The sequence below is a fragment of the Dermacentor andersoni genome, chromosome 2 (assembly GCF_023375885.2).
Source record: "Dermacentor andersoni chromosome 2, qqDerAnde1_hic_scaffold, whole genome shotgun sequence".
Classification (NCBI taxonomy): Eukaryota; Metazoa; Arthropoda; class Arachnida; order Ixodida; family Ixodidae; genus Dermacentor; species Dermacentor andersoni.
The window spans coordinates 232072789-232085476 of record NC_092815.1 but is presented as its reverse complement, the minus strand read 5'-3'; the positions used below and the strand labels follow the sequence as shown (position 1 = coordinate 232085476).

Here is a 12688-nt window from a genome sequence, read left to right as displayed (position 1 = left end):
GAGGGTATGGGTCAGAAAACTCACTGTAGCTCCCATCTAGGAATGACAGGAAAGTAATATTGTGCAACATGTTGCTGAATATTCACAAATACCTGATGTAAAAAAACTAAAATCTTGATTTTGGGAAAAGATATTAACTTTTGAACGTGTCCTACCACCTTTCTTGCCTTGGTCTTAATTAACAACTAAGGTCGTGCATTCAACTCCCCCAAAAGGTTGTAGGTCGTGGCTTCAACTGCCACTAATGGTCATGAGTTCGACTCTCATAAGTTTTGGTGCCATTGAATTTTGGTTTCAGAACACCGGATGGTAAATTTTTCTATAACACCACGCACAACGAATTTCTGGAACCATGAGCCACTTAAGGCTTTCGCCTTAATAAACTAGTAATAGCCGGGCTGACCTGCGTATGCGCGCACACAAGTGTTGCTTCCGAGCTTTCTGCGGATAAACTATTTTTACATGCGAATGACCAGGAGCAGTTTTCTGTAAATGTCCACCTATTGATTTGTACGGTTTGGCCACTGCTGATAGGCTGCAGCTGTAGCAGAAAGAAGCAGACAGGATGGGCAGCTGCGGTGGTTGCTTAGCGACTAAATGGTCGGATTGCTAAGCACGAGGTCGGGAGACCGAATTCAGGCCATGACGGCCGCATTTATATAGCGGCTAAATGCAAGAACACCCGTGGGGGTACCTAGCTATAGGTGCACGTTGAAGAACCACAGGCGGCCCAAATTAAACCGGACTACCCTACTACGGCTTGCCTCATAATGCAGATTGTGGTTTTGGCACGTAAAACCCTATAATCGTTAAGAGACAGGATGGGGTTGCATGCCTCCACCTTGCTGGTACCGCAGCCCAGCCAATGAGCACCTACGCGGCAACCAAAATTCGCTAGGTGGAAACTTACAGAATACACCTCCTCTACTCCAACCTCGCAGCTGCGCTCACAATCGTGAAAGGTCGCTTTGATCGACGTCCTTAGTTATAGTCGTCCCTTCTGTTAGCAATATTTTTACAGGGTGCATTCACTGAACAGTAAATGGCTAGCACTTGGCTAGTCAAGACTGTACAGGGAACACTGGTTTTAGCATGTCGTTCAGTCCGACAGGGGAGACTCTGACCCAGCCCCACTACAACGTCTTTGTATTCGCCACTGTTCGTGGCATTATCCCCGGCAGGTGAAACATCGCCTCAGTGCTGGTTGTGTTCAAAATGGGTTGTCACAGTGGTAACGCTTGAGGCGGGAAACGTGTACGATGTCATTTCGCGGTGCGGCCGTCGATGAAGTGGATGCCATGGGAGTTATCTCATAGGTGACAGGAGTCACCTGGCGCATCACGCGGTAGGGCCCGACGTACCGCGACAACAACTTCTCACAGAGGCCGACACGGCGAGATGGCAGCCAGAGAAGGACGAGAGAGGCCGGTAGAAAAGCAGTATCCTGGTGCCGACGATCATAAATGGGCTTTTTAGCGGTTTGCGATGACGAGGGCTACTGTGCGCGCGAGGAGCGCACGCGTGATGGCATCTTGTGCTTAGGAAGTCGTGGAGGTGGACGCTGGATCCGAAGGGAGCAAGGTGTCAAAGGGTAATACGGGATGGTGGCCAAAGAAAAGATAGAAGGATGAGTAGCCGGCAGTGTCATGACTCGATGAGTTGTATGCAAATGTGACAAACGGAAGGCCACTTCCCAATCGTGGTGATCGTCAGAAACGTAGATGAAAAGCATGTCGGCCAGTTTACGGTTGAGGCGTTCGATGAGCTCATTGGCTTGATGATCATATGAGGTGGTGAAGTTGTGATGAGTAGCACATGATCGAGGTAGATCGTCAACCACATGAAACAGGAAGTACCGACCGCGATCTGCGGGTAGGTGACGTGGAGCACCATGTTGGGGATTACGTCGTACAGTAGGAAGTCGGCTACGGCCGTGGTGCAGCTGGTTGGCAACGCTCGGGTAAGTGCATATCGTGTGGTATAATCTGTAGCGACTGCAATCTATTTTTTGCCCTTTGTTGAAACTAGAAGGGACCGATGAAGTTCAGCTCCACGCAATTAAACAGCTCGGATGGAACGTCAATTGGCTGAAGGAGACCAGCAGATTGAGCCGCAGGTTTCTTGCGGCGCTGACACAGGCCACAAAATGTAGCGTAGCCGCAAACGGAACAATAAAGCCCCTTCCAGAATAAACCTCGTCGCATGCGCTCATATTTTCTGGAGGCGCTCAAGTTCCTGGAAGTTGGGGCGTCGTGAAATTCGACGAGGACATCTCCGCGTTGATGACGCGGGACAACTAGCAGGAGTGCTGCGCTGTCGTTGTGCATGTTGCGCCGGTGAAGAATGTTATTCTGAAGCAAGAACATGTTGAGTGAGGAGTCGAGGGTGCCGGATTGCAGACTGTCAATAAGAGAAAGCGACGATAGATTTCTACATTGCTCGATGGCCACATGGGTGAAGTCTGTGATTGCTGAGAAGTAGATGTCGATGTCTGTTTCAGTGGAGTCGGATGGTTCAGCGGGGTGACGACATAGGCAGTCACCGTCAGTGTGTAACTTGCCAGATTTGTACACAACCGAGAACGTGTACTTCTGTAGTAGTAATTCCCAACGGCTGAGCCACCCTGTGGGGTCTTTAAGTGTTGAGAGCCAGCAGAGCGCTTGATGGTCTGGTGTGACCACGAACAGCCGCCCATATAGGTACGGACGGAATTTGGCAACAGCCCAGACGAGAGCTAGGCACTCCCGCTCAGTAATAGTGTAATTCTTTTCCGACTGTGGCAAGAGGCGACTAGCATACGCTATCACACGGTTAGCTCCGTTCTATGTTAGGGCGAGGATAGCACCTATGCCATGGCCACTTGCGTCGGTGCGAAGCTCTGTTCTAGCAGCTTGCTGAAAATGAGCAGCCCAGGTGCTGATGTGAGGGCAGAAATCATCGATGCAAAGCAAGTCGCTTGGTCTGCGCCTCAAGAAAAGGTCGCATTCTTCTTGAGGAGGTCCATGAGAGATCGAGCAATGTCCGCGACTTGGAGAACAAAGTGGCGAAAGTGAGAGCAAAGCCCAAGAAAGCTACGTACTTCATGCGACCGCGGAACCGGGAACTCGCGGATGGCACAGAGTTTGTCAGGGTCTGGTGGGACACCTATAGCATCAATTACGTGTCCAATAATTTGATCTGGCGGCGCCCAAAGGTGCACTTAGAGAAACTGAGCTAGAGGCCAGCCCGGCGAAATATGTCGAAAAGGGCCGACAGACGAGGTAGACAGCTTTCAAAACTGGGTGAGAAAACTATGACATCGTCCAGATAACAAAGGCCGGTCGACCACTTAAGACCGCGAAGAAGAGTATCGATCATGCGTTCAGGTGCAGGTGCGCTACACAACCGAAAAGGCATGAACTTAAATTGGTATAGACCGTCGGGTGTGATGAAAGCGGCCTTCTCGCGGTCGCGGTCATCGACGGCAATTTGCCAGTACCCCGAGCGGAGATCTAGCAATGAGCAATATCTGGCATGGAGGCAGTCGAGCACATTATCAATTCGAGGGAGAGGATGCACATCCTTCCTCGTTACCCGATTGAGATGGCGATAATCGACGCAAAACCACCAGTTGTTGTCCTTCCTTTTCACAAGCACTACAGGGGATGCCCAAGGGCTTGACGAAGGCTCTATCACATCTTTGTCAGGCATTTTTTTTACCTCCTTTTGGATGACTAGGCGCTCAGAGTGAGACACTCGGTAAGGATGCTTGTAAAGGGGGCTGGCGTCTCCAGTGTCGATGCGGTAGGCCACGACATGTGTACGGTCTAGTGGACTGTTCATAAAATCAAAGGCGTCAAGGTAAGAAAAGAGGACAGCGTTGAATGTTTCACTTTGGGAAGGTAAGAGGTTCGGGGATACCCTTTGGTTCAGAACAGCCTTGGTTGGCGCCGGTTTGACAGGTCGGGGCATAGTCTCATCGTTAGCAGCAAATGCGGAAACTATGTACTACATTGACGAAATAGCTCTGCGGAAACCCGCAAGGTGGAGAGAAGTAATCAATAAAGAGAATATCAGACATCCACCCGTTCGTAGCAACTGCTACAAAGGAAACCCATACGGTTTCCTCGAAGGAAAAGCCTCAGAGTTTAAGAAAAATTCGTCCTGGCCCGGGACTCGACCCCGAGACCACCGCCTTTCCGGGGCAGCCGCTCTACCATCTGAGCTAACCAGGCGGCTAGCAGATAGAAGGGCGAAATCCAATTTGTCAACAACTCGACGCAAATGCAAGAGTTTGACGCAATAGTTCTGCTGAAATCCCCAAATTGGAGAGAATTAATCACTAAAGAAAAAATCAGACATCCAGCCGTTCGTAGCAATTACTACAAAGGAAACTCATACGGGTTCCTCGAAAGAGAAGCCTCGCAGGCGCAGAAAAATTTGTCCTGGTCCACGACTCGAACCCGGGACTACCGCCTTTCTGGGGCGGTGCTAGCCGCCTGGTTAGCTCAGATGTTAGAGCCGCTGCTCCAGAAAGGCGGTGGTCCCGGGTTCGAGTCCCGCACCAGGAAGAATTTTTCTCAAACTGCGAGGCTTCTCTTTTGAGGAACCCGTATGGGTTTCCTTTGTAGCAATTGCTAAGAATGGGTGGATATCTGATTTTCCCTTTATTGTGTACATTCTTCCAGCGGATCAGTTCGGCAAGAAAAATTCCTTGTCAAAGAATATGGGTCGAAGTAGAAAGTTTGAGGACTGGAAGCACCGTTATATTGTTGGCAACAGCCACTATAGTGTGAGTAAGTGCGATGTTGCGCGAGAGGATCAGATCTGTGACTGGAGCGACCACATAGACACCAGGGTCCGGGGGAAGCGGTGACAGAGGGACGTAAGTAGCAGCCTGAGCAGGCAGTCGTAGAAACTCCACAGAACGTAGGCGAGTGTTGCGTGATGCGGCGTCATCAGAACACAAGGGCAGTTTGAACCGCAAAATGCCAGTATAACAATCGATGATGGCAGAGTACGCGGTCACGAAGCCAATGCCAAGAATGACATGTGGGCAAGCGTCGAGAACTGCGAATAGAACTGAAGTGTGGTGGCCGGCAACAGTAACGCGGGCAGTGCACATAACAAGAACCGGTGTTCGGGTGCCGCCAGATACTCGCACAGTAGGAGAGACGGCAGGTGTCAGCACTTTTCGTAGGCGGCATCAGAGCTAGCGTAGAACTCATAACAGATATGTAGGCGCCAGTATCAATAAGAGCAGCAAATGTCTCGCCATCGACGAGATCACCGAGCGAATCGCGTCTTGAAGGGCGGGGTCAATATAGGCTTTTCGGTCCTTGTCAATGCAGCCACACCTACCGGAGCTGCAATGGCTAGTTTCCCGGGTGATCGCCAAAGTAAGCTGGGGAGGTAGAGCGATGGCGCTTAGGAGAGCGCGACTGGCGACTCTGAGGCGACGGCGATCGGCTAGACCAGTGTCCTGGAGCGCCATTATTGGCGTACGTCGGTGCAGAGTGCGAAGATAGACGGTGAGGTTCACGGGCCGGAAGGTGGTCGTCGAGAAGCGATGTTCTAGAAGACGGGCCACGATCCCGGCGGCGGTCACCGCGGAACCTGGGTCGGTAATACCGACGATTGCGGCAGTGGGGTGAGATGTCGCAGACGCGAGAGCAAGAAAAACAGTTTGCTCGATCGTCTGCTGTCCTCACTCAGATGAGTTTCTGTAGCCGGGTGTGAATCGGGGAGCGGAAGCGGCAGCAGCAACAAGTGGGGAGCGGTGTAGTATTGAGTCTGAGGACCGGAAGCGCGCAAGGTCTGAGATGCGTGACAGGCGGCTTGTGGGATGCCCATATTCGCAAACTCTTGACTGACGACGGCTTGAATGAAACATATTGTTGCCAAATGGTCGTGAGCAGGTGCCTCATCAGCGGCTGGAGCCATGGCTTCGAGCTCCTGGCGAACAATCCTGTTTTGCTTGGTAGGCGCCGAGAACAGAGGGGGCTTCACGGGATCTTCGCATAAGGATGTCGCAGCCGTTTCCGGGAGTCTGGAAAAGCGGCGAGTAATGCGCCTGCTTTTCGCTTGTTCGAAATGACGGCCTTTTGTTATGATAGAGTCAACCGTGCTGCAGTACTTACACATGAGTATGTTGAAGGCATCGTAAGCTATGCCTTTCAACACGTGGCCTACCTTGTCCGCCTCTCGCATGTATTTGTCAATGGTGCAGCACGAGACTAGCACGTCTTGGATATATGCGACGTACGATTCCGTCGTCGCCTGTGCTCTGGCCGCGAGTTCGTGCCTGGCTGTCATTTGTCGTACGACCGATCGGCCAAACGATTCGCGCATCTTCTCTTTGCATACGTCCCAACTCATCAGTTCCTCTTGGTGCGTGTTAACCCATACGTGAACTGTGCGCCGTATGTAGAAAATGATGTTGACCAGCATTAGCGTCTCATCCCACCTGTGGTGCTTGCTGACGCGCTCGTACAATTTTTTCACGTGGTGGTGACGTTCAAGAACACAGTACCAATACTGTGAACGACAAAACTAACTTTTATTGGGCGAACCTGCGCCCACAAAACAGGCTACACTTATACCACAACGATAGCGGCGATCACGGTCGGCGATCGTCGAAAATCTGATCAGCGGGTCAAGCGCGTCGGCTTTTATACAGCAGTCGTCGAACGTTCCAGACTAATCGTTGAGACCCGCGTGCCTTCCATAAAATTCTACACTATTCGCGTCACGCGATGAAATCAGATAACACAAGGGTCGGCGACAACAGACAGCGGATAGAAGCATCGATAACTTTCCAGAAACTTCGGATACGTGCAGGCGCGTCCCGCGTTGTGCGACAACACCTGTTAGGCGGCGAAACTTGGTCGCCCGATAAAGACAAGTACATGTGTCAATATGAATGAATGAATGAATGCTTTATTTCGACAATAAATTGTCTGGGATGTAGGCCAATAGGAGCGAATCGTCGACGTCATTGTTGTGCGTAGCGCAAAATCTGTTGGGATCGAGGGGATGCGAACGGACCACAGTTGCCGGAGTCGTGGACGTGGGCTGCGGCGAAGGCGTGAGAAACGTGGTGTCCACTCCGAAGATTTAGGGCCGTGAGGAATAGACCCTACAAGCTCCACAAGAAAGATGTTACGGGGAGTATTCACTCAACAGTAAACAGCTAGCACTTGGCTAGTCAAGACTGTACTGGGCACACAGGTTTTAGGAGCTCTTTTAGACCGACAGGAAAGACTCTGACATAGCCCCACTACAACTTCTTTGTGTTCGCCACTGTTCGTGGCAAAATTAAACCACTCTCCAAACAAAGATCATGAACTGCCGTTCACAATAAGTTCGCGTTTGTGAGATCATTCATTGCTACCACAAAATTAATTAATTGTCGCCGCAAGGAATTTAGAGATCACACTGCGACTGCACCACGGTAATATAATTACGAGCATGAAATGCCATACGTGGTTATCTTAAGCAGACAGGGAAAAAATATTGGTTGAACAACCAATGTTACACAGTAAACATTTAAACGATAAGGAAGGGCGTAACGCAGGGGCCCTATTTATTTATTAGTCATATCATAAGAAGCCAACAAACACTGACACCAAGGACAACATAGAGGGAATAACTTGTGCTTAATGAATGAAATAAAGAAACAACAAATTAATGGAAATAAAAGTGGATGAAAGAAACAACTTGCCGCAGGTGGGGACCGAACCCACATGCGAAGGTTGTGGGTTCAGTCCCCCACCTGCGGCTAGTTGATTTTTCATCCACTCATTTCCATTAATTTATCGTTTCTTTATTTCATTCATTAGACACAAGTAATTTCCCCTATGTTGTCCTTGGTGTCAGTTTTTGTTGGCTTCTTATGATAACAGTAAACATTTGGCAGACAACTTTCAGAGTGCTTCCTCGAAAGGCGAAACACACTTTTTTTGAAACAGAGCATGCATGTATCTTCATCATCATTTCATCAGCCTATCGTATGTCCACTGTAGGACGAAGGCCTCTCCCTGCGATCTCCAATTACGCTGTCCTGCGTCAACCCATTCCCCAGCTAGCGCCTGCGAAATAATTTCATCATCCCACCTAGCCTTCTGCCGTCCTCGATTGCGCTACCCTTCTCTTGGCACCCATTCGGTAACCCTAATGGTCCACCGGTTATCTAACCCACACGTTCCATGACCTGCCCACTCCATTTCTTCCTGTTAATGTCAACTTGAATATCGGCTATCCCTGTTTGCTCTCTGATCCACACCGCTCTCTTCCCGTCTGTTAACGTTATGCCTAACATTTTTCGTTGCATCACTCTTTGTTTGGTCCTAAGGTAGGAGGCCACATTAAAAAGAAAAACTATTAAATTCAGCAGCCAGGATTACAATAATTTTTTGTCCAACTAAGCACGTTGTAAGTAACCTATTTCACTATTTAAAGTGCAAGAAAGAGTTCAAATTTTTTTCAGGGAGGTAGTTATATTAAAGAAATGTGCTAAAATTGGTAGTGGCTCCAGCAATGATAAGTAACTACTGAAATGAAGAATTGAGGAAAGCTTTGGCATTTGTGTGGCTAAATGTATGTCCTATGGAATGAACCAGGATAAACATAATGTGGTAAACACAAAAAAAAAAATCCTCCAAAAACTAAACAAAGTTCAGGAAATTATCAGTTTTACTCGCATTTATTTGAAAAATGGGCTCTAAAGTCATAACTATTGCATCAGTGTTTTTCTTCCTGTTCATTTCACACATCTCTGTCTGAGCAATGAGCATGCAACATTCCATTCCAAAATATTCATTAAAAATGTTATCACCGTTTGCGTAACATGAGGTGATGCAAAATCTTGGTTTGAGAAAAACATAAAGATTTCGAACCATGTGAAGCATGTGAGAAACAACATATAGAGGCCTAAACTGTGCCAGGCTCATGGCTGGGGCCCTCGCGAGATGCAGTAGAGTCTCTTTTTGTTCGTGCGGATGCTCGCCTTTTCTCTCTAGCCCGTTTTGTCTCGTCAGTTGATTTGCGTAGAGCCTTCTGCATGCGCTGGCGGTCTCTGGCATTGCAAGGTTTTGTCGTGTAGTACCCTGGTTCAATGCCAGCCTGCCTCAGTATGTCCAGGGTGTTTGTGCTACCAATATTAAAGTGTGCAACAGCGTCATACAAGGCATACAGTATCGTAGGCAAGCTGACATACACCTCCTTGTGAGGCAGCTGCCATATAAGTCCACTGAAGCATTCATTTGCCTTTTGTGTCTTGCCATGCCCACACTTTGATAAAAGTTCACCTGAGCACAGATCGCTGCACACAGCTTTTATTGTGCTTAGCAAATCATTCGGAAGTCCTCCTTTGTGGACGTACTTCCCTTGGCCGAGTGATTCTACATTTTTGTACCCGCGTCAGCTCTTTTGTCCTACTGGGAACAGGCCGTGTCTTGGTTGCGCATGCAGTGGAAGAGGCTGGCCAGGGTGGCTTTTTTCATCTCTGAAAGGTTTCCCACGTTAGCTCTTATAGCGATCCTATAGTAGATTTGCAGGCGTTCAATGAGGGCATAGGTCTACTTTCCTTTATCACCAAGTCCCCACACTGTTTTCTTGAGTTTCCGCAGGCGGCAGCCGACACGCTTCTTGACATGCCCAATGCATTCAAGTTTCTGCACGCTGTTTTTTCCTATACATGTCCATTAGAGTAGCATAACTTTTTCAATCACTATCACCATAGTACTCCAGGTACTTCAAGCCTCAGGTTGCCTGTGATCTCTCCAATATTCTGTACAAACCAACCGTCTCCATACTACCTGCACTTCTTTTATGGTTTGCGTGGCAGGAAGTGTGACTTTTTGCCTTCCAGCCCTTGTATGAAGCACTTGTTGGGTTGAACTTTCGTTTGGATTTGCAAGCCGTGCATGTGCTGGAAATTGCGTCAACATCAATAATTTTTCCTGTGTCGACAGAAATCACCGACACACAGCCGTTCAAAGATGAATGTCCACGCTTCTGCCACGTTCCGTCACCTTACACAGCACTCAGCACTCCTTATGACACGACAAACTTCTGCAGCAGCATCAGTCACCGACTTCGATGCAACTTTTTCTTCTGCTGCTGACAGTTGAGATGAGGTTCTGTTAGAGGCGGAATGACGCGCAGGGGGAAGAATGTTCATCACTTTAGAGAACGTTGTCGCACCTGCATGCCCTTTCCCTAACTGGTGCATTGCATACACCAGTCGAACAAATTTCTCATTAACACGCACGGTTTTTTTCGATGTGTTAAACGAATGCTCGAAGCCACACACAGCACACACAACCGCACAGGTAGAGCAAATCCCTGGATAAGAGCGTTCTTCCAGCTTCAGTGATGAATTCTTCCATTCAGGGCATGCTAGCACGGAAAACAACTGAAGAAAGGATATCAAAGTCAAATATCCTGTTCCCTTGGAGAGCAGAATCTGGCAATAGAGCTTCGTAGCTTTTCTAGGTGTTCCAAAGAGTCTTGGCACTTGCTGAAACGCCCTTGAACACTAGCTCAGGAGAAGGACGCTTCGTCGTCTGTTGGTTCCCGGCAAACTTACGTTTGCGTCTTGTCTGCACTCTGACCTTTGCCATACTACTCAAAAAGTGGTCTAAGTGGTCTACTTTTTATGCCTTCGCACCTGCGAGAATTTCGAAAACGCAATTTGCAATTTAAATAGCAGCTAAGTGACGCCTGACCAAGGTAAACAACAAACGTTCTTCGAGCGTCAGTATCCCACTTGTGGCCGTTTCATAGTGATTTTAGAATAGTAAACGCATAACCAGGCATAGAAATACCATCTAATAATACAAACAGCTGATAATAAGAAATACTGAGGGTAATAACTACACAAAGGAAATATAACTGATTTCCAAAACAAATGCAATTTAGTTTCGGTTTCGCAACATGAGCGCAGGGGTTCAAGAACTCGCTGTAATGCCCAAACTAATCGTGATAGGCACATACTGTTTTCTGAAATACGTAGCTAAATGTTTGGGGTATCTTAAAATACAAAAACAAAAAATCAAATATTTGCAAGAAAAATGACTTTTCAGTGTGGCCTTCTTTGTCAGTCTCAGAGCTTCCGCCCTATATGTCAGCAGCGGTAAAATGCATTGGTTGTACATTTTTATTTTTAATTATAATGGTAATTTTCCAGTCAGGATCTGACAATGTGTGTTGAGTGCGCTTGCGCTCTAAAGCATTTTTATTGTTCTCTGGATTTCTTTCTCATGATCAGGGTCCACTGTGAGTAATTGACCTAGGTAAATGTGCTCCTTCAGAGACTCTAGAGGCTGACTGGCGACCCTGAACAGTTGTTCCCTTGCCCGGCTATAGAGCTTTGTCTTCTGCATACTAATCTTTAATCCCACTCTTATATTCTCCCTGTTAAAATCCTGAATCATTTGTTGTAACTCGTCCCCAGTTTTCCTGAAGAGGACAATGTCATCTGCAAATCGAAGGTTGATAAGATATTGACCGTTTATCGTTACTCCTGAGCCGTCCTTATTTAATAGCTTCAATACTTCTTCCAAGCACGCAGTGAATAGCATTGGAGAGATTGTGTCTCCTTGTCAGACCCCCTTTTTATAGCTATCTTCCTACGTTTCTTATCATCAAGAATTAAAATCTCTGTGGAACCTCTGTGATACTTTCGAAGAAGTTTACGTAAGCGTCCTGTACACCTTTATTACGTAATGCCTCTATGACTGCTGGTATCTCAACTGAATCAAATTCCATTTCGTAATCTATGAAAGCCATATAGAGAGGCTTACGGCACTCTGCGGATTTGTCGTTTACCTGATTGATGATATGGATGTAATCCATTGTAGAGTATCTCTTCCTGAAACCTGCCTGTAGTCTTGGTTCACTAAATTTCAGTGTTGCCCTTATATTATTTTAGATATTTTTGATGAATATTTTGTATAATATTGGAAGGAAGCTAGTGGGCCTATAATTTTTCAATTCTTTAACGTCTCCCTTTTGGTGCATTAGTACAATTTTGGCATTGTTCCAGTTCTCTGGGACCCTTAAAATTGTGAGACATTCCGTATAAAGGGCCCCTGGTTTTACAAGCATTATGTCTGCACTATCTTTGATTAAATCAACTGGTAGTCCATCTTCTCCTGCTGCTTTTCCCGTTTCTTTGTCTTGCAAGGCCCTTCTAACTTCATAACTAGTTATAAAAGGAGCCTGTGTAACATGTGCCTTGGTACTTCGAATGGAAGTATCGTGGATGCTTTGGGTAAAGTACAGGTCAGTATTGTATTCTTCAGCTGCTTTTACTATATCTTAGAGATTTCTGAGGATATTACCCTGCCTATCTTTCAATGCAAACGTCTTAGTTTGTCCGATGCCTAGTTTCCTTCTCACTGTTTTCAGGTTGAGTCCAATTTTTACTGCTGCCTCAGTCTCTGTCACGTTATATTTTTGAATATCCTTAATTTTCTCCTTGTTTATTAGTTTTGACAGTTCCGTAAATTCTATCTGATCTCTTGAGTTCGACACTTTCATTCGTTGTCGTTTCTTTATTAGGTCCTTTGTTACTTAGGAGAACATACCTACAGGTTGCCTTGCTGCCTCACTTCCCACTTCATTCGCTGCTTCTGGAGCCAGCCTAGTTACGGTTTCATTCATTGACTCGGTGTTATCTTTATCTCTCTTATCTAAGGCTAGA

At 47.2% G+C, this 12688-nt stretch overlaps 1 pseudogene; it reads right to left on the bottom strand.

Moving 5' to 3' along the window:
* Positions 1-8910: 8910 nt before the first annotated feature.
* LOC140215884 (uncharacterized) lies at positions 8911-10604 on the bottom strand (annotated as a pseudogene).
* Positions 10605-12688: the final 2084 nt, after the last annotated feature.